Below are 20,901 nucleotides of genomic sequence, written 5' to 3' on the forward strand. Positions count from 1 at the left end.
CCCTCACGGCCGGCCCGCCCCTCTGGCAGGGACAGAGTCCTCTTGCTAGGCTCTTGGTGGGGGCTGCGATCCCCGGCCTGCCGGAAGCCTCCCCACAGGGTTTTTCCCCTCTGCCGCCTTAGACTGGTAGAATCATAGGATCATTAGGTTTAAGAAGGATCTTCGGGCCCAACCGTCAACCCAGCACTACCGTACCCTCCAAACCGTGACCCGAAGTGCCATGGGTACATGGTTTTGAGCAGCTCTGAGATGGTGACTCCAGCACCTCCCTGGGCAGCCTGTTCCAACCCTCGTCGTTGGTCCCTTCTGGCAGCAGGATGTGAACATGAGGTTCCTCAATGCATCTTTCAGCCTGCTGACTCAGCAAAGTGTCTATAGACAGCACTAGCACACAGCACTCTGTGAGCAGGTATTAAAACGTACTTTTTTCCCCCCTCCCCAAGCATTAAACTGGTGTGCAATCATAGAGTGAAAGCTTTCCTCACATGGAGATTTAATAGTTTTACCCAAGCTCTTAAAAAAATACCTTTGCAGGATGGAGAGATTACAGCTATATTTTCGTAGTCCAAGAAACAGTGCTGCCTGAGGAGGCCTTTCCCCTTTTTATCATTCCATTTAAAATGAGCAGTTAAGCCAGCAAACATTTGCAGGTAATCTGGCTTCAGAGAGGGGCTCACTGGAGGGAGGGAGGGTGGGTGGCCTTGCAGATTAGTGCTGGAGGTCAGGAATGTTATGTAAGTGGATTGATGCTTAAAGGGAATATATTATTGTGGCATATTGTATTCATGGGGGGAAAAAAAAAAGGACAAATAACAAACTTGCGTGCATTAGGTTAAACTCTTGTCTGCCACAGATTAGCAACGTGGTCTTTAAGATACCCGAAAGACAGGATTTTTGTGGTGGGGATAAAACCAGGATAAGCATTTCCTAAATGAAAGTTTATAGGCTTTTTAGAGCAAAACTACTCGCTTGTGCATTTCGTTTGTGAAGTGAGTTGATGTTCACACAGCCTGGTTGTTGTATATGGAGATAAAGGCTGAACTGAAATTGACAGAAACACTGAATGTGAAGTTGAGAATGAAGAATGTGTCCCTTTAGCAGTAGATGATTCTGAAAAGTCTCTTTTCACCTGGAAGCCAATCCAATGCAGACACACTCAGCTTTGTTCCATAACTAGTAACAAATGTGAGATGCAGGGAGTTTGCATTACCAATGTGCCTTTTGGAGTACTGCAGTGGTAATAAAAAACCTACTTAGTGCTACTTTGGGGAAATTTGGCTGTTTGTTTAAATATGGCTTCTAGTTCAGAAAAGTGTGAAGAAATGAACTCCCATTTATTTGTTTGATGTGTTCACAAAAGGGAAGTGTTTTTGTGACTGCAGTTTGAATCAGATGAAGTATTGTTTGGAAAGGGTTGTCATATCTGGTCGCTTGGTGCTCATCCCTCCATACCCCAAATGCTGTTGTGAGCCTCATGGCAGACACTGGTACTTAGAGGGTCCGGCTGTGGCTACTGCCCAGCCACTCCAGACCCCACGTATGCGGTGCAGCAGGGTTGGGTCTGGGGACCACATCTTTCATAGCATGGTTTTGTCATGTCGTACCAGAACACAGCACAGCATTCACTTTATGGGCTCTCAGCCTTGTGCACTGTGTGTTGCTCTGTTTGTGGGTTTCTGTCAGCCTTGTGCACTGTGTGTTGCTCTGTTTGTGGGTTCTGAGTCCAGCAGCTGCAAATGCAGTGGGGAGAGACATGCACAGAGCAGGATTGGTGTGATGTGTGTGCTTGTGCCTTGTCATTCCAGGCTAAGGGTGATCTCTCTTCTAGTACATGTTCATCTGCTAAAACTAAAGTGCTGTGTCCCAGCACCTTCTGAAGTAGTGTAGAAAAGAAGAAAGCTCTCAGGATACTGCTTGACATGTCAGGTTGTTGGAGGCTACTTCTGCCTCTTCTAGCCTCATGACCACAGTGTCAAGGCAAGAGCCCATAGGCTAGATGCTTGCCAGAAGACCTGTGGTCCAAGATCCCCTCCCTGTAGCAGTGCTTCAGGTTTCAGCAGATGACAATGTACTTGCCTTTTTGGTTCTCTATTGTTTAACAAGAACAAAATAATGACTGCCCTGATTCTCCAGCTTACTTGTAGATGGTTTTGTTGCAGCTTGACCTTGAGCTATTACTGATTTGACTTGACCACTTTTTGACCATGTTGTTGCCAACTGTGGCAACTTAGATAAGTATTTTATAGGTTTAGATGGTACCTCTTTTAGCTGAGACATCCCAATGCCATATTCTGTTTTAGGGTGTGGTAAAAGCCTAGGTGGTTTTGATATATCGTTTAAAACCTGTGTCCACTAAACTGGTGTAACAGTCCTTGTTATGCAGGGAGCCAGATCTGACTAGCAAGATGGTTCCTCAGCCATTAAGGTTTCTAGTAATTGTCAAATGACTGCATGCCTGTTCTCATAACTTTAGGAATTTCTTTTCATGTCAGGATAAAACATTTTTGTTATTCATTTGCTTCCTGGCATGACATAGTTAAACAATGACTGAATTAAAATTTGCAGGGTTTTGTCTCCTTTTTGAGACTGCACTGAAAGAAAATGCAATGCAAGGAGAGCTGAGAGGATTAATGATCCTTTCACAGTAATGTTCAGAGATTACAAAATGAATGGAGCTGTTGAAGGCTGAATTCTCTTGCTAGCCTTTTACTGACGAAGTCTTAATTTTAAGTATATGGGGAAGGAGGACAAAGAGTCTGTTGTTTTCCTTAAATCAAGGGAAATTTGCAAAGGTAAAATTGAAAACAGTTAATGCAACTCCTTTAAAATGCAGGGATGTGTAGTTCTAATGCAGAGTGATTGTTCATCCTACAGCAGTAAGTCATGGCCAGGCTTTGCACAAAAGCAGGCATTTTTTGAGTTTTCAGAGAACTCAGAGTGAACTTTACCATGGCGGAAACCACTTTACTTTTACCATTGTATAAACATGACCAATTTCTGATACTGATGTCTATATGTCTGATTGAGTTCCTCTTTCCTTTGGTGGTGTAGGATTAGAGCTCAGCTTGAAAAAAGAAAGGCTATTAGCTGAACAGCTTTTTTATTTTGTTATCAGTTAATGCCAAAATCATCTTAAGTAATTACTGTTGCAGAATTAATTGTCTGTTTGTTGTTAGGCCTTCTTTCCAGCAATCCTAACACGGGGACCGGTAGGCGTCTAGTCACAAAATCACAGAATGGCAGAGGTGGGAAGGGACCTCTGGTGCTAACCTAGTCCAAGCTGCCTACTAACACAGGTACGCCAAGGTCAGGTTGCATAATGAAACACAAGTTTAAGCTTAAAAACGCAGAAGAAAATTTGCCAGAGGCAATTTCTGCAAAGACTGCTGTTTTTGCAGAAGACCTCGTTCTTGCCAAACCCACCATTGTTGATTTTGTAATGGCTCAAGAAGTTGTGGAGCTGTATTTACATTGTTTTTAAGCAGCAGCTCTTCCAGAGGATCTGGTGGAACTCCAGTGCATTAGCTCATTTCCAAATTGTGGTGAAAAAATTATATTATTATGTCTGTGTATTCTGTGAGGCAATGAGTAGCAACTATACTTTAGTTGCTTTGACTATCAGCTCTTATGTAGGCTCTCTGATGACTTCCAGATAACTGTGGTAGTTGTCAAACTGCTGGAACAGCTCTTGTCTGCTCCTTTGAGTGTGCTGAGTTCATGATACTCAGCATATAAAATCACAGACAGATCTTTAGTATTCAAGCAAAAGACTTATGAAGAAATCTTGAGAATGAAATTTTAATATCTCAATTGCAGCCTGAGTTGCTCATGGCAGAAATTCTTGGGAAAATATAAAAATGTAGCAAATAGAATTAATTTATTATTTCCAGAGGAATAATGCACATTCAAGACTGTCAAATATACATGAGGTCAGGACATATTGAGCGAAGAAATGTACTTAGAAAGCCACTGTCGAGGGAAAAATAAATGTTCAGTATCATGACTCATGTGAATATTTAACTGGATAAAGCACAAATTATGGAAACAGCAAAATGAGGTCTAGAATAAATGTGAAAGTGATTTGTATCAAACCAGGAACAACTAATTGTGCTTTTTTTGACTGCTTTTCAGCAGCTGGAATAAACAGCTTTTGTGAGAGTGGTTCGCACACAAAGTTAACTCCAGAATGAAAATATTTTTGCTGTAGGTATTGTGCTCTGGTAATTTGTCCTGAATTTTGTATTTTGAGTCTTTTGTTGCCTAAACCAACCATGGAATACTCCCCTAGGTGCTTCAGGTCTTTTAAGCCATGTGAGGTTTAAATGCTTTAAACTGTCTCCAAACAATGCCTATAACTACAGGGTAAGTTTTTTTTGTTGTTCTGAAAAATGGTTATCACTGTTAAATGTTTGAGTTTTCTGAGAGACATCAATACTGTTACTCTTGTGTCTTCTAACCCCATTCATTATATTTGTCATTCTATTAAAAGAGCTTCTCTGCTCTAATGATTATACATTTTTCTTGGAACTACAGCTGTTGTCTCTGTTTAATATATTTCCATGTGCAACTTGCTTGCTGAAGTCTTCATTTCTTTCCACAAATATGATTGATTTCCCAGTGTTAGGGGTTTATGCACAATAATGAAATGTTCCTTCATTTTATTTCTTGCCTTCTTCTGGATGAGCAGTTGAGTTTAGATGTGTTTCACTTTTTAAATGGTAACAGTCTACCGAGAATTAACAGAAAGGTTAAAAGGTGACATTTTTCTACAATATTGATTAAAGAGTTCATTGGTATTTCTGCTGCTGTGAATAGACAAAGCTGGATGTATTTAATTATAAATACTTCATGTGTAGAGGAGAATAAGTAATTATTCTCAGTGTCTGCTCCACTAAGATGCTTTTTCCCTCTGTTACTGAGCTTAACAAAGTTTGGCAAATCAATCAATCACAGATTTGCAACAACATAGCCTAGACTAAAATTGAATAGAATCATACTTTTGGTTACTGAAATTTGAAATGTTTCCTTCCATTTCCAGCTCTATAAAACCAGGAGAAAAGCAGCATTTGTAAATGGACAGAAGTGCCACCTGGAAAACAAACAGACCACCATGGAAGGCGGCAGGGAGTCCAGAGCAAAAAAGGGAGCAATTTCATGGTTGTGTGGACACTCTGAATAATGAGGTAATTATAAAGGCTTTGCAGAATTTGTAAATCTATAACACTGGACATCTTGGGGCAGTGGTAGCAAATTCCTGCTCTGGCTGCTGAATCTGACATTAAATTCCTGTTGATTTCAGCACCACCACAATTAGGTCCATGCTGAGCTCTTTTGCAAAATCCACCCACTGAGCAATGAATACAACCAGCATTTGTTTGTTCAGTATCATGATAGGAAATGAAAGGTTTTCCAAATGTACCATCCAGGCTAACATGGATCTACATTTAGCTTCCCAAATTACTCATTAGAGTGATTTCTTCATTTCCTGCCCAAAATGTGCACCAGTGCTCTCATCACATGAAAATCTGCACTTGTCTCATTAGTTACAGGTAGACTCTGTTTGCAGCATGAATGTACCTGCTTTACTCCACATCTATAAATGTTAGCAACCTTAAAAAAGATGCCTGCGCTTCCCTGTAGCTATCCACATGTGAAAAGAGTTTTTGATCCTGGACAACACAATACAATTTCCCCATGTTCAACATCCTTTTCCTGATTTTGGGCTGTGTTGTTAGCAATTCAGCATGATGCATAAGCAATGAATACTATTCTGTGCTCCAGATCTAGACAGCTGGCTCCCCAGATTTTGTGCAGAACTGTTTTACAACCTGTTTGCTTGGCACACAGCAGCTTCCTGCTTAATTATTCACTTTATTCTGTGGCCAGCAGACTGATGTTTGTGACATGTCAAGTGAAATTCAATCGCTACATCTGATGTAAATAACCTCTTAATACTTGTCTCTTTAAGGAACAGATCTTTTGATAATGTGATCATCTTCTCCCAGTCTGTCCTTAGGACTCACAAGGGAGACATCACTTAAGTGATGGCAAGATCCTCATCATTTAGTGGTAGTGCACTCTCCACACTTAGGCCAGCTTAGATCATCTTGGATTGAGAATGAGTAGGAATCAGAAAAGGAAAAGGCAGTTTGCTCACAGGAATCCACACCAGAAAACACTGAAGTGAAAGGAGTCTTTCCAGAAACACTGATGGGGTTTGGGGTGCACATGCATGCTGCTAAAGACATACTGCATTTGTGGGCATGAGCATATTTTTTGTTTAGTAAGATGTGTCTTGTCTGGGGGCTATTACATGGGTTCTGGAGTTTGACTTTGGATTTTTGAGTTGCCAAGCTACTGGCTCTAGACACCAACCATATCAGCTGCCTCATTGTCAGAGACTGGTTTATTTTTTCATCTCTACAGTCAGGTGTTAAAGGGTGGAGTGGAGCATAGAAGACAAGTGTCCTCTTGCCCCTGCCACAGGAAAGGAAGACTGTGTGCTTTAAAAATGACAAAATGGTACTGAAAAATTTAAGCCTAGAGATTTAGATATCCTCAAGTTGTAAGTGTGTCATTTGTTCTACCACAAAGCAAAAACTGATTGTATAAAGGAGATTGTTTCATTTTACTTCTTCTGATACTGTGGGATAAAAACATAGTTTGTTTTAATCCTTTCTCTTCCTTCAGGAAAAGCTTGAAATGTCTTCAATGGAAAAAATACAGAAATTATTGTCATAGACAAACTAGAAAATACCACTACTGAGAAATATGCACTTCTTCAAGCTTGTCAGATAAACTGCTTCAAAGCAAAAACTACCTGTTTTGATTATAGGTGATATCTCAATCAGCATGATACTCATAGAGTGTCTCTTTTTTTGTGTCCCTTCCCTTTACCTGCAGGATGTATGAAAACTTTTCACTGTTTTCCTGAGCCAGACTGTGACAATCTTTATACTGAGTCAGATGATAGAGCAGGGTTTGTAGGGACGATTGGAGTTGACAGATATGTTCCTTTAAAGCTGCTCCTTTGAGAACATGAGTTGGACCCAAAATGCTCACCTCTTGTTGCCATGCAACAGTCAGACAGAACACCAGGTACCAAACAGCTCATCCATCACATCATGATTTTCCAAAACCCTTTTGAAAATGACTACCAGAGCTGCACACAGTCCTCCAGTCTGCCTCGGCTCTGCTGTAGAATAATTTTCTTATTCCTAGTTATTAGTCCCACACACATACATTCAAGGGTCCTGTTAGTCTTTTATGCTACCACACTTGAGATAGTGTCAATGCTGTTCTGTCTCTTTATCACACAGTGAGGTCTCCTTGTGTGAGCCTAGAAGATCAGTTTTAACAGTTGCCTTAGGTAGGTGCTAAGAAAAGTAAGACTTAGTGCAGGGACAGTGGTTAATGCAGGGCTGTGAAAAAATGTCTGCTGATCTCATTTTCTTCGAAGTAAGCATTTCCTATGAGAAGCTGTGTTCTTCATGCTGGATTTAGTGCAATGTTACATGTGGCACAGGCCTATTTCCTTGCCAGATATGAAGACTAGCTTTTTAACATCTTGATCTCTTTCCCCCTTATATCGGTACTATGAGTGGCTAATATTGAAAAGAATTACTTCTTTCTTTTTCCTATAAGCTGTATGAAGATGTTCAGAGCTTGTGTCAAATGAGAGTTATGCTTGTCTAACTCCATGGTTTGATCTCAAAACACTGCCTCTTTTTAGGCTACTATTTTATTTTCAGTTTTTGGATGCAATGTGTTTCCATACATATCTTTTGATAGTCAATAGTAAGTTTATTTATGCAGTAAAATACATAGCAAAATGCAATATCAAGATACAGAAGTGTGTGCATCTGTAACCTCCTGTTGCTTGCACATAATTTTGTGCAAAAATATAAAGCAAATGCCAAGCAGAATGGTAGTAAAAAGATTGCATAGTCATATCCCATTTGGATGAACCAACCAGCAAATTGAAGAAGACATTATATTAGACTTTAAGAGCACCCTAATTGCATGACAGTAAAATTCAATTCTTGTAATTCTGGTTACATTAGCTTAGAAACACTTCCACTGTATCTTAATCTATAGAAGAAATCCATTAGAAGCATAGCCCCCCAAGGGGACATGAAGAGGTCATCATCTTTTGTCTCCCTGCTCTAAGGTTACATGGACTGAAAAACTTCAAGATATTGTTTTTTAAATTGTGTGTGCCTGTATGACTGACAGAGTAGAGTTAAAGTTGTATACCCTTAAGTTTCCTACTTTCAGATATGAAAAACACATACCTTGAGCAGGGTCAGTAACACATAGTCATGTAAGTAAGGAAAAGATGGAAACTGAGAGGTGATGCATTTGACGTTGAAACCAGAAAACCATCCTAGAAACAGTGTGCTAAGTACTTGTGAACCAGTACTTGTAAGCACCTTACTTGTGTACCATACAATTTCATTATTCAGCCAGCCATGAATTAAACTCCACCTAAAGCCAGTGGTTATTTTACTGCACTTTCCTTAATCAAAGGCTGTTGAAATGAGGCTAGTGCATTAACTAGGGTTAATAATGGATGCAGGCTGTTTCCATTATCATTTCTGTTCAGATCTTGACCACTAGTGTCTGGGGAACACAACCAGTAATAGACTCAGAGCACCTGTAATTATTCTTGCAAATTACTACATTGACCTTGCCAGAGAAAAAATATAGCAGAACTTCTCATGTTAATTAATTTTCTCAAATGCTTCTGTAACTTCTGTTTGTAGGATGGAGATAGGTCAGATAAAGAACAGGCAGGTACTGAAGAAGGGTACTTAAGGTGGTGAATGATGGATGAAGTCCTGTTAGCAGTTTGAACATTGCATGGACTAATCTGAGGAGCACTACAATTAAAAGGTGTCATTGTGTTACGAAAATAAGCTAAAATGTTCTAAAAATATTAAAAATCAATGACAATTAGAAAGTGCTTTTTTCTTCATTAGTCTGCAAGGGAGGGTTCTGCTCTGGTGGCAAGTAGCTTGTGGAACATTCTTTTCAGAGTTGGTTGATCTAGAAACGGAGCAGTTTCCCTTGTGTGCCATAGACTTGCAGATTTGAACAGTGATTTGAAAGCAGCATCTTTGGTAATACCTTTCCTATGGGAAACCAGCTACTACTGCCCTGGGCCTTTGTCAACAGAGCAAAATGTTAGGGGACAAAAGCTTCAAAATAGCAACAGGAGAAAGGGTCACTAGATTGTGTTGCTGACCTGCTGTTCAGTTTCTACTCTGCTTGCAGAGTTACTTATCTATGGACTGCTGGTATGTAGGACAGTTTGTAAGATACTGTGTTGATAATGTATGAAATCAAATTACTGATAGCATCCTGAATATGTTTGGAAATGCCAGAGGTTCGAAGGATCTTGAGGTATCAGAAAGGATGGACTGATGAGATTTGTATTTTTTTCACCTGGCATTTTTAAAATCCCAATATCTCCTGTGTTCAGTAGCTTAACTGCTGGGGCCAAAGGACTATGGCATGCTTTGGCTAGGCTATGCATGAGGCAAGTGGTTTGGTGAAGGAAAGGAAAAGGAAGCAGAAAAGCACTTTCATCTTCTGAGTCAAAGCCAGTGGCAAACATTGATTTAAACAGGAAATAAACCGCTACTGTAAGGAGAAACTCGAGGGACATTCCAAACCCTCCTTTGCTCTAGAAGGATGAGGGAGATGCTTTATTTGTATTTAAATTTTGGTTCTACCTTCCTGTATTCAGAATGGAGAAGATGGCATGAATACACATGCAGTCCTGCTGCTTCTTGTGGCTTCCTAGATCTGCAGAGAACACCTGAACCCAGCCTGTTACTGTTTGAGGCAAGACAGAGGCGAGGAGCTTCCCAGGTGGATGTTGAAGCTTGGCAGAGTTTTCTAGTGCTTTGTCAAACTGTCTGGCTTATCAATTAATTGCTTGTACAACATCACATCAGAGTGCTTAAAGATCACAAAGCACCTGCTAATTTGATTCTTCGAATAGTTTAGGAGAGTTCAGTTGTTCTGGGGTAACACAAAAGCTGCAACTTACCTTCAACAGGCATGCCTGCCAAAGGCCACATCCAGACAAGTTCTAAGTTCATCTACGAATTAGACTTCCTGCAGCACAGAAGCAAGAGTTCACTCTCTGTCCCACAATCATCATGCCAGTGTGCCCTTTCCTTGCATTGAGGTATTAGTCAATCTTTTGTGTTTGTGAAGAATGTGGTACCCCTGGTTTCTAGCATACCTTGAAGCACTCTAGCATGTCTTGAAGCATTGATGGAAGGTAATAAAAAGCTGACAGAGCTGCTCTAACAATCCTGTATCTTTGTAATCAGCAAGAAATAAAGTACAGCAATAATGACACTAGGAAGATGATGTGCTTTAACTGAGCTGAGCCCTTGAAGAATGCCTGGTGATTATAGGAAAAGTACAGCTGAGTGTCTTTTAAAATCAGGTAATTTGAAATTATCTGTCTTTTCCTTGTCTAGTTAGTACAGACTGTGGTTCTGAATTTATGGCTCTGCTTGCTATCTGATGTTGAGAACATAGCATTTCTCGGAGTGTTTCCTGATGAGTTGAGTGTAATTTGAGACCCTTTAATTCTTGGATGCTACAATTGCTATGAAATTAGGAAGCAGAGTGGCTACAATGAGGTTTCATTGCTAAAAAAAAAAATAAAGTAATGGAAGTATTGGTGCTCAAAACTCAGAAAAAGGAGGCAAATTTAAAAGGCTAGAAGGTTGGAAGTAATCCATACTGAGAGACTACTTGCTGTCTGGAGCGAGGGACAGGAGGGACTCTGGCTTCTTTAAGCTGCAGTTCCCTTTGCTTTCTGATAATATGCCACATGTCTCCCAGATCAAGTGTTGCTTGATAAAAGAAGGCCAGAGAAAAGAAAGGAGTGAGAGCTCTCTGCAGCTCACCCTGCCTGCCAGGCAAACAGGCAGCAGAGCTATTATCATTCAAATACCAATGAAATGTGTGATTTAGGTTTTCCAGGTCTCTGCCTTTTATGCTCTTATAACAGAAATCATTAGAGATCCACTGAAATATTCCATTTATCACTGTAAATTTAGATGATTGGTGACATTAAGTGCTATTATGGGTCTGGGTCATGATTACTGCCAGGCAGAGTCCTGTTCTAGCTGAGTGAGTATGCATTAACTGAGATAGCTGGATTATTGTCCATCGTTGCTGTTGAATAAGGCCCAGTTTTTCTAGCAACAGGGTGGTTAGGAAATTGTCCAAGAGAAAAGGCAACCTCTTGCATCTGAGGATTAATTCAGGACCAAGTTTTCCTGCTCTTGCTCACATAAATCAAAAGTGTTTGAGTTAATTCAGCCATTTCAAATTTGTACTTTCCTGCTTCTGCATACTGACTGAGGCCAAGTCCTGTTTATGCACCAGAGAGTTATTACCTATGTGCCTAAGGGAAAAAAAAGGAACAGGCAGGCATCTCTGGAGCTGGGCAGTGATGAGGCTACCAGGAAATTGCACTCTCAATTACAAACATGTGAAATTATCCCATACCATTAAGTGTTCTGTCACATACATACAATCTGCCATGGCAATCTTGCTCTGGAATTTGAGTCAATCTCAGCCTTTAAATTCCATCCTTTCCAGACAAGATTTTAAATTGGCAGCCAAAAAAATCAGGTAGTTTGCATCACAGATTTACTGGCTGGAGTTCCAAACACTGACTTTAAAAATTGCATTTTCACCATGTAAAATAAAGCAATTTACATCCATTGACAGTAGATACAATGCTTCAGTGCACATTGTTTGGCTTCATGCATTTGATAGCTTGAAACTGGCTGCCCTGTGCTTGTCCTGCTGTGTGGTCCCTGCCTTTCCTCTAGAATGAAGTAGGTTGCTTTAAAATTCTGAGTTTATCTATTTTAGTCTGTAATGAAATGCACAGATAGAGAAAGTTGATTTGTTTGTCTTGCTGGTAAACTGCAGGCTTCTGTTATTATAGGACTGCTTATCAGAAATAATAAATTCATGCATTTTTTTTCCTCTGAAACACTGGCAAGGCATAATTATATTATGATTTATTTTACCTCAATACCAGAACCTGAAATATTTACTAGGGCCAAATTAGAAATCAAGGAGAGTAATTAAACATTCACAACTATGGAACTGTAATTGTTTCTATATTCATTTAGTAGACTGTGTGCAAAATAATCACCACCACCACCACCACCAGTATCACCAAGGTTGGAAGAGACCTCACAGATCATCAAGTCCAACCCTTTACCACAAAATGCAAAGAATAGAAGTCAGGTTTCTAAATGTCTAATGCCCTTTCTTTCTGAGCCTTATTAATACACCTCATCCTTTGTAATAGTCATAAACAGTAGTTCAGCCTTTTTATCACCAAGGATGTAAAATGTTTGTGCAACTGATGATAATTTGGGACCCTAGTGACCTAGCTGGACAAGGCTTCCTCCAGCTTCACCATTTCCTTCCATGTGGATATGGCATATTGGTGGGATTTCTCTCACTGGTCAGATCTACTTTAAAAACTACAGCTGTGAAAGATGTGTATTTGGTTTTGGGGAAGGGATGTTACTGACTTTTGCCCACTTCTCCATGGTATGTTAGGGTCCTGATGGATAGCCATCCTGCTGTGTGTGTTAAAGTCCCAACCAAATTGGGAAGTAAACACAAAAAATTCTTGTGGCATTCAGCTGTATGGAAATACAAAAGTAGATTACAAGTCAGCAATGTTTTCAGGGTTAAAAACTGGCCACAAAAGAGCTGTTAATGCATGGGGAAACAAGCTGATTTAAGAAAGAAGAAAGAACAATTAGTATGTCTCTGAAAGCATTGTCCCCATTTTTAAGTCTGTGTTTTCAGGTAACTGTAAATTAGCATGTAGAAAATGACTTTTCATGCCCTATTTGGTGTTTAGTAAAAAGCTCACACATTTTGTCATACCCTGCATTATTTTAATTTCTAGCTGTCTCAGGAATTGTCACCATAATGGAAATCTTGAATGTGTGTTTAGTTAACAAAATACTTTGTAACATCACTCCATAAATCTTTACATTAATAGTAAAAAATTCAACTTCTTTATTCAAGTGAATGGTGAACCTTGAAGAATAAAATATGATGGAACCAATGTCAACCAAGATGATTATTCAATAAAAGTTGAAGTAATGAGGTAGGCAGGTAACCATATCTGAATCACAGAATGAGATCAGCTGCTGGAAGGTTATCTCTGATTAGTAATTTCAAAAGGTGCTTTAGGTTTATTTTGTAGCCTGCTAACAATGAAACATCATTTAACTACATCAGGTGACACAATTCAGTCTCGTTGTATCATCTGATCTAACTAAAGATGCCCCTGTTTACTGCAGAGGGGTTGGATTAAATGACCTTTAAAGGCTCCTTCCAAACCAATCATGATTCTGTGAGCTTTCTTGTCCCTTAGAAATGAGCTGCAGTAGACAGCTTCACACAATTTATTTCAGAAATCATTAGGTGAACCTGTTGGAAGGTCCAAGCTTGCTTTATCTCAGTGAAGTTCTGTGTTTTACACCAGCTGAGAATGCGCTAGATATTTCAGTGGAGTTTCCACAAATCACTGCACATGGAGCATTTTGGACATACACATATATGAATGAATAACAATTTCTGACTGGGTGGTTTTTGAGGTGTATTGTGTGTGGAAAGACTCTAGACTCTTATCTATCAAATATATGCAGGTGTATTTGGGTGAAAACACCCTGGAAATGCTGCTGTTCATACCTTTAATTTTGAAGGGAACATTGACTTAGATTAGAATGATGTATATAAAACTGAAGAGACCAACCATCAGATTTTGGGCCTGTTGGTAAAGTTATTTTCCAGCGTGAAAAAGACCAACTTTGCCATTTTCTACATAATCTTCTAAGAGCTATGGCTGTTTGCAAACAGAAATATCTGCTAAGTCCTTCCTTACACCTTCTTTTCAGCTGGCCTGCACAGAACATGGGAATAGATGTGCTCATCCCTCACTCTTTTGCAGATGCTGCTCTGGCAAGTGTTGCCACAGCTATGTCCATCAGAAATGTCACTCAGAAACACTTGCCAGATCTGCCAGCCAGCATAAGTTAAATCATCTCGCTGTAGCTCAACTGTAGTTCATCCTTGCCTTTCTCTCTCCAAGAAAATCAGTAGGGAGTCTCAGGATTGCTGATAAGTAGCCATGAGTGACTTGCAGCAGATGCTAAATTTTGTAACAGTGGTAACAGTTAATTTTTTATTGTGAGATCTAAAACTCTGGAAACTATATTCATTATTGAGGAATGGTTACTCTGATTTCAAGGGACTGAATATGGGCACTATGGGGAATAGAACAAGCTATGATCTGATTAATAAACATTCCATACTAGCCTTTAGCCTGAAGTACCCTGGGTTTAAAGCTATCTCACACTCTCACTTGTTTGTGCAATGATGCTTTACACATGGACATTGCTGAAACTGCAAGTCATTAAGAGGGCTCTCATGTGCTTCCTGAGTATTGATTTGGTTCACGTTTCTTGAGAAGAGGTACAAGGCCACATCAGGTCGGGTACCATAAACAGGATGCATAGGAGATGGAGAGCAAAGCGAAATAGAGATGAAAGGAACAAGGGCTTCTAAGCTTGATGTGATTTGCTTAATTCTGAGATGAATATATCATGTACTTTATTTCTGATCGGTAGTCTTAACAGTTTTCTCCAGTGGATTACCACTCTCTAGGCCTTGTCAATCTATGTCCAGTTTCAGTTTCAAAGAGTTGACAGTTGTGTGTGCCAAGACTGACAAGAAATAGTACAATTAATTAATTCATGAAGTCAGAGTTGGTTCTTACATCTTCCTACATAGGCCAGCTGAAGGGGATGTACTGTGCAGACCTAAGACCCCAGTCCTGCTGCTGCCAGTTTCTTAGCAGATCACTGCCTCCATGTCAGAACTTCCTTGAAGACAAAAAGCACTCACTACTAATTGTTGGGTCCGGACCTTGCCACAGGAAAGCTCTAACCCCAGAGCAGATGAGCAGGCACTTCCTAGGTGACCTCTCCAGCTGTGAGGTGCCTTTGATCCCAAGGACAGGCATGAACTGATGAATCGCTGTTAAGATGACTAATTTTAGCAGCTGCATCTGTTTAATTGGGACTCTCAGCAGAACATGACTACAGAGGGAGCCTGAAGGAAAGGAAGAGATCATTCAGGTATGAATTGCAAATGTTTCAAAGCTTCACTCTTCCCTGGATAAATACTTTCAGGTGCTGCAGTATTTGGCCAGTATTCCTGGCCAATCTTGTGCACTTGGATGTGAAGTTTCTTCCAATGCAGGAGAATATTTCATAGGAGTATATAAGGAATATACATAATATGTGGCATTTCTCTGTCATACAACATGTTACTAAGTATTTTACAAAGCTAATGAAGATATTTAGACATTTCAAAGGTTATTTTACACCATTTTCATAATATTCTGCATGAGTTGAACTCTTGGATATTTTTGTTGGTGTCTGTCAAAGGTCTTTTAAATACTACAATCTTTTTCGAATGCCCAAAACCTAAGCCACCAAGGAAAAGGTGTTGAAGGCCTGTTGAAGGCATATAATTTGTTCTCTATGTCTTCTGTTGCCAAGAACTGTACCTATCCTTGTTGTCTTTTAGCTGCTTTTTAGACCTGGACAGCACTGATATTTCTATGAGAGATCTTACTGAGAGGTGCTGCTGAAAATGTAATACTTAAATATAAAACAAAAACCTGATGTAGAATTTTGTGCTTCCTGCTTCTTAATGTTCTCTAATACACAGTTGCTGGAAGCTGCATTGCTCTGGGAGAGGTGGATGGGAAAGTGTTGCTGTTAACAAAAAAACTTTGTCTTACTGAGACAGAGAGCAGGAAGCCAGCTTTTGAGAACCTGCAAGCTGCAAATTCTATTTCCTGAAAAAGAAACAAAGGATTTTGTCCTACTTTTCTAGAGATTAGCTTTTGTTTAATCTTCCAATCTTCTGGCATTCTGAATCACTGACTACTCTAATGACAATATACTAGTTAATCTTTATGAAAGATGTAGTGATAGTTCAGCCTAAGAAACAATTCATGTTTTACTGCTGCTACACTGAAAGCTTATGTGAAATTTTCTGCTGTTACAGAAAAGAAAGGAAGAAAGGAAGAAAGGAAGAAAGGAAGAAAGGAAGAAAGAAAGAAAGAAAGAAAGAAAGAAAGAAAGAAAGAAAGAAAGAAAGAAAGAAAGAAAGAAGAAAGCAGTTTTATTTTCTCCTCAATTGTTTTTTGTCTCTTTTTTTTTAATCAATAAACTGATCACAGTACTCTCATGTTATTTCAGGCATCCTCATCATAGGTGATCAGTTTTTATTGGATTTAATGGATGATCTTGGAGGTCTCTTCCAACCTGGTTGATTCTATGAGTCTATGATTTTATGATCAACAGTTTCTCTTAACAGACATTTCAGCAGCATTGTGTTGGTTCAAAAATGGTGTTTTCCTAATTTGCCACTTCCTGCTTATTTTCTGGATTAAAAAAATGATCCTACAACTCCTGGTTCTACAGCAGCAGTCACACAAGCTGGAAAAAGAAATAGCTTCAAATAAGTTTACTATCTACTGCGCCGACAGCAAAATGTCTGGACAGGCTGAGATGCTGCACCTCATGGACCTGCTGTGCTGCTTCAGGCTTGGTGTGTGATACCTGAGGGGCTTTTTCAGTATATTAATGTGTAAGGGGCAGAGAGTTAGAGAAATTGGTCAGGACAGAGCGTTGTGACTTTAGGCCAGGTGGCAGCTCTGGCTTTCAGCTGCAATTTCTGAACATCCTGTGTAGTGCTCTCTCAAGTTTTGAATCTTTACATGTTCTCAATACCATAATTACAGATTCTGCTCTGTTCTGGAAGTGGGAAAAATCTACTTGTTAAATCATACCAACGACCATGCTGCTTCTGCTGTGAACCTTACTGCCTATTTACTCTTGTTATGTGCATGAAGTGGTGATGTTTTTATTGCTGGGTGCATGCCACCCAAAATGCAGGTTTGATGGCTCATCACAGAGAAGCCAGTAGAACAGTGCGGGTCAGTGAAACCTGAGGTTGGCAAGATATATGACCACAATTTAAGCTACTTTTCAAACTGTGCTTTTATGGCAGTGAGGCAGCTCTCCTACAATGTACATGCTTCAACCCAGTTCCCTGTGCACAGACCAGCCTTCTTGATCTTGTCCACTGTGCTTCATTTGACAGAATCACAGAATTAACCAGGTTGGAAAAGACCTTCGAGATCACCGAGTTTTTATCTCTTTTTAATCTGCGTTCTTTTGGATCTTCCCACTGACTCACTGACTAGCACATTCTTCTGAGATGGTTTAAAAATAGATGGGTGGAAATAAGAACACTGCATAAAAATGTGGAACCACTAAGGCACATGGAAAAATGTTCATAATAAATCACTCTCCCTCCTTTAACTTTTGTCTCATCTTTTGAGCAGACACCTTAATTCTCTCTGCAGGTAATACAACCAATATGCAATGCTGCTGGACCTACAGACAATTAATGATGAGCCAGACTCAGATTCAGCCATTTCCATGTATTAAAGTGAAGGGGAAAAGCCTGTACCACAGACTGGATGATCAAATGATGGTTTGGGGCTTCCAGTGTAATGGGATGACATTTGTAGGTGCTTGTCAATGTAACATAGTACAGTAATAACCACTGTCTTTAAGAATAATTGTTTTAAGGATTTTGTGTACTACTTCAGGTAGAAGAACAGTAGATATCAGACTAGTCACTGTAAAAACAAATCACTGCCAAAGTATGGCAACTATAAATCAACTAAATTCAGTGCCTTATCAAAACATGAAGGAACTGAAATCTTTTAAACATGGCATTTAATCTTTTACCAGTGTAAAGGTATGAGTTCATTTTCAATATTCCCTATTTTCCTGTTGTTCTTACATGACTAACTCTGGTTTTGAGGTTAGATTTTAAAAAAAGAAATCTGATTTACTTGTGTTTAATTCCAGGATATATTTATCTACAAAGAAAAGATTGAGATCTAAAGATCAATTAATTTATGTTTTCTACCTGCCCACCTTTTCAAGTTTCATGGGGATAGGGAGTAATTTGTTTGCCTTTCTGTATTCTTGCACACATTGTGTTTGGATGTGTAAATGGTTTTCAATATTTCTGTAATTTGATTGCTCTGATATATTACAAAAAAAGAAGTGATTTGTTTCACCAAGAGCTCCCAGGTAGCTTTTGAGCTATTAGTTGGAGCTTCCATTCTGGAAAGGTACACATCAATAATTATTTCTATTTATGTCTTTCAGTGTGGATTCATTGTGAAGGAGTGCCAGTCCCGAGACCTCTCTGTGATTGATGCCTCTGAACTGTGAAAAGAGCTAGTCTGAAGTCTGCTGCCTATTTTAACAGAGGTAAAAAAGCTGAAAGTGAATTTCTTGGGGAATGCACAGCACAGCATTCTTTGCTGCATCAGTGCCTGGGAAACTTCTTATGTCATTTTTCCTCCCTGAGGATATCATCTTCCATGTGAAGATAAATTTTCAGATGAGTACTGGGTAAAACTTTTCCCTTTCTCTCTTCCTTTTGGTTGGTTGCAGGACTTGACAAAGAGATGCAGAGCCACAGAACTGAAGAAACATCCTGATGTTAGTGGGTTGGGCTGGGAATGAGGGCCTGTGGGATCAGTATAAATTTCTAGAGACACCATGGGGAGTTCAGACTCCTAGGGCTGAGTGGTCAGCATGCTGGCAAACAGAAGGCCTGTCCACTTTTCTGTAGAGAATTTAGGCTGAAGGAAATAAGGGGGGTTTCTCTGTTAATATTTAGAGTTAGAACTAGTTTCTCATGCATTATTTATTGGTTGTAAGAGTTTGTGCATCTCTTCTGAGTACTGGAGAAAATCAATACATATACGTACAAGGCATCTCTACTGAAAGAAGGTGAGGGGTTTTATTAAGTTTGGGCTTGAATGTATTGAGGATAAAGGAAAAACAAACCTGAGGTCCTGTATGCTGAGATCTGCTAATATCTTTAGCTGTGTAGCTAACCATAACTCTCATTCCTTCAAATTCTGTTTACAGCATTCATTTGTAGTAGGAACTGTAGGCCGAGTGATCTGCCTGATGCCACTCAGATAGTAGATTGATGAGCTACTTTATTCTGGGATCAAATGATTTTGACAATGAGGTGTTGCTCTGAACTGTGTTAATCCATCTACTATGAATTAAGCCTTACATGTACAGCAAAAGGCAAACACCAGAGGCAGTTAATTTGTTTTGTTTGCTTGTCATATGTGGAATAATCACACCTGGCTCTGAATGCTCATGCTGCTGATTCTTTTAAGTCTTCTTTTTTTTTCTTTTTTTCTTCCCTTAACACTAGAATGCATTTCTGTCCTCTAGCTAAACCTGACCAAAGCTTAACATTAACTTGCAATCTTCTTGCCTTCATGCTAAGCTACCCGAGATATTTTAGATATTTTACTGTTAATTTCACAGTTCTCAGAACCTCAAGGCAATGCAGCACCTGCAAAGTCTCAAAAGCAGTGAATGATGTCTGTGGTTAGGAATGAGTGCAATGGTCTACTGAGCTTAGAAATGTGATCAGCATTATACAGGGCTTCTGTTGCTTTGTCATGTAAAGTATCTTGTCACCTTGTTCCAGCTCTCATTGCTTCTGCTGGGGACAATGTAGACCAAAGCTCAGGTAAAAGGAGGTTAGAGAAGGGGATATATGAAGATGAAATCAAGACAAAGATCTCTAGGTGATTCTGTGTGTTTATTTATGTATATGTATATATGAACATCTAGGATACAAAAGGATGAAATTGGTAACTGAGGAAGAAACTAGAAAAGCTTAGGTTGTATTTGTTATGGTGACCAGGAAGTCCTTAGAGTCAACTGTGAATGACTGCAGCAAGAAGCTTAGTCTCAATCAGACAACTTTTAATTAGATTGCACAAGATGCATGCTTGAAAGCAGGAGAGGGATAAGAAAGGCACAAATGAGGGCTCCTAATGCCTATGCAGCATTTAAGGGTAGCTGTAATAATCACTGCCATGTGCATTTCATAATGAACCTTTCAGCAAGACTTTTAGAGAGATTAGAGTGGTACCTTCAGTATCTGTGTCCATGCTTGAACTGCTTTACCCCTTGTCAGTGTCCTGGAGCAATCACCCCCTGGGCAGCAGTGCAGAAAGAAACCAGGACCACTCCATGCTCAACTTCCCCCTCAAGGGGAAGAGATCCCTGGCTGCAGAAAGGGGTGTCTTGCATCAACATTTGTATGAAGGAGGAAGCAGTGTTAGCCCTGTTACTTTGTCTCACCTCAGAGGAAGAATGCATTAGAGAGTGCAGTCAGCAACCATAAAAACTTGACAACCGTGAACAGGGGTCTGGTGATGTGTTTCATATATAGAAATACGTGGTAATTTTTATAGGATGTTGGCAAATAAATAGACATTGGTGCATAATATAAATTCCATCCTTCCCGAACAGCTTCCAGCTCAAACAGCAGAGGACCTGGCTGTGAGTGGTGCGTTAGCTGCTCCTTTACCTTGCTACGTAGTGCAGATAACCACTAGATGGCTGTCAGACAGAAGGTGTGAGGACCTCTGGGAGAGCATCCAGGGCAGAGCAGGATTCCATTCAGGACTTTTTTGAGGTGAGATTTTAACTATCAGAAAGTTTTTGTGGGAACGAAGTCTTAGTCACACTGAAATGTCTTTGTATGATGCAAACTGTCACTGTTAAATATAAATTAATTTGTGTTTTGACTTGGAAAGCAACATTCAGAGGCTTATAGTCTGCTTGTAGGCTGGAGGCATCTCTGTAGCCACTGGTGTCAGGTTAAATGAATTTGGATTTG

At 39.7% G+C, this 20,901-nt stretch overlaps 1 long non-coding RNA gene across 2 annotated transcripts; it reads left to right on the top strand.

Annotated features, from left to right (window-relative positions):
- The first annotated feature begins 14 nt into the window (after positions 1 to 14).
- Positions 15 to 6,758, top strand: LOC135184355 (uncharacterized). Of its 2 annotated transcripts, none has more exons than XR_010305993.1 (3): positions 15 to 409; positions 5,039 to 5,183; positions 6,691 to 6,758. It is a non-coding gene; the product is annotated as an uncharacterized LOC135184355 (long non-coding RNA). The 2 variants fall into 2 exon arrangements; XR_010305994.1 differs by lacking the exon at positions 15 to 409 and adding an exon at positions 4,129 to 4,203.
- The last annotated feature ends 14,143 nt before the right edge of the window (positions 6,759 to 20,901 follow it).

This window comes from Pogoniulus pusillus, chromosome 20, assembly GCF_015220805.1.
Source record: "Pogoniulus pusillus isolate bPogPus1 chromosome 20, bPogPus1.pri, whole genome shotgun sequence".
NCBI lineage: Eukaryota > Metazoa > Chordata > Aves > Piciformes > Lybiidae > Pogoniulus > Pogoniulus pusillus.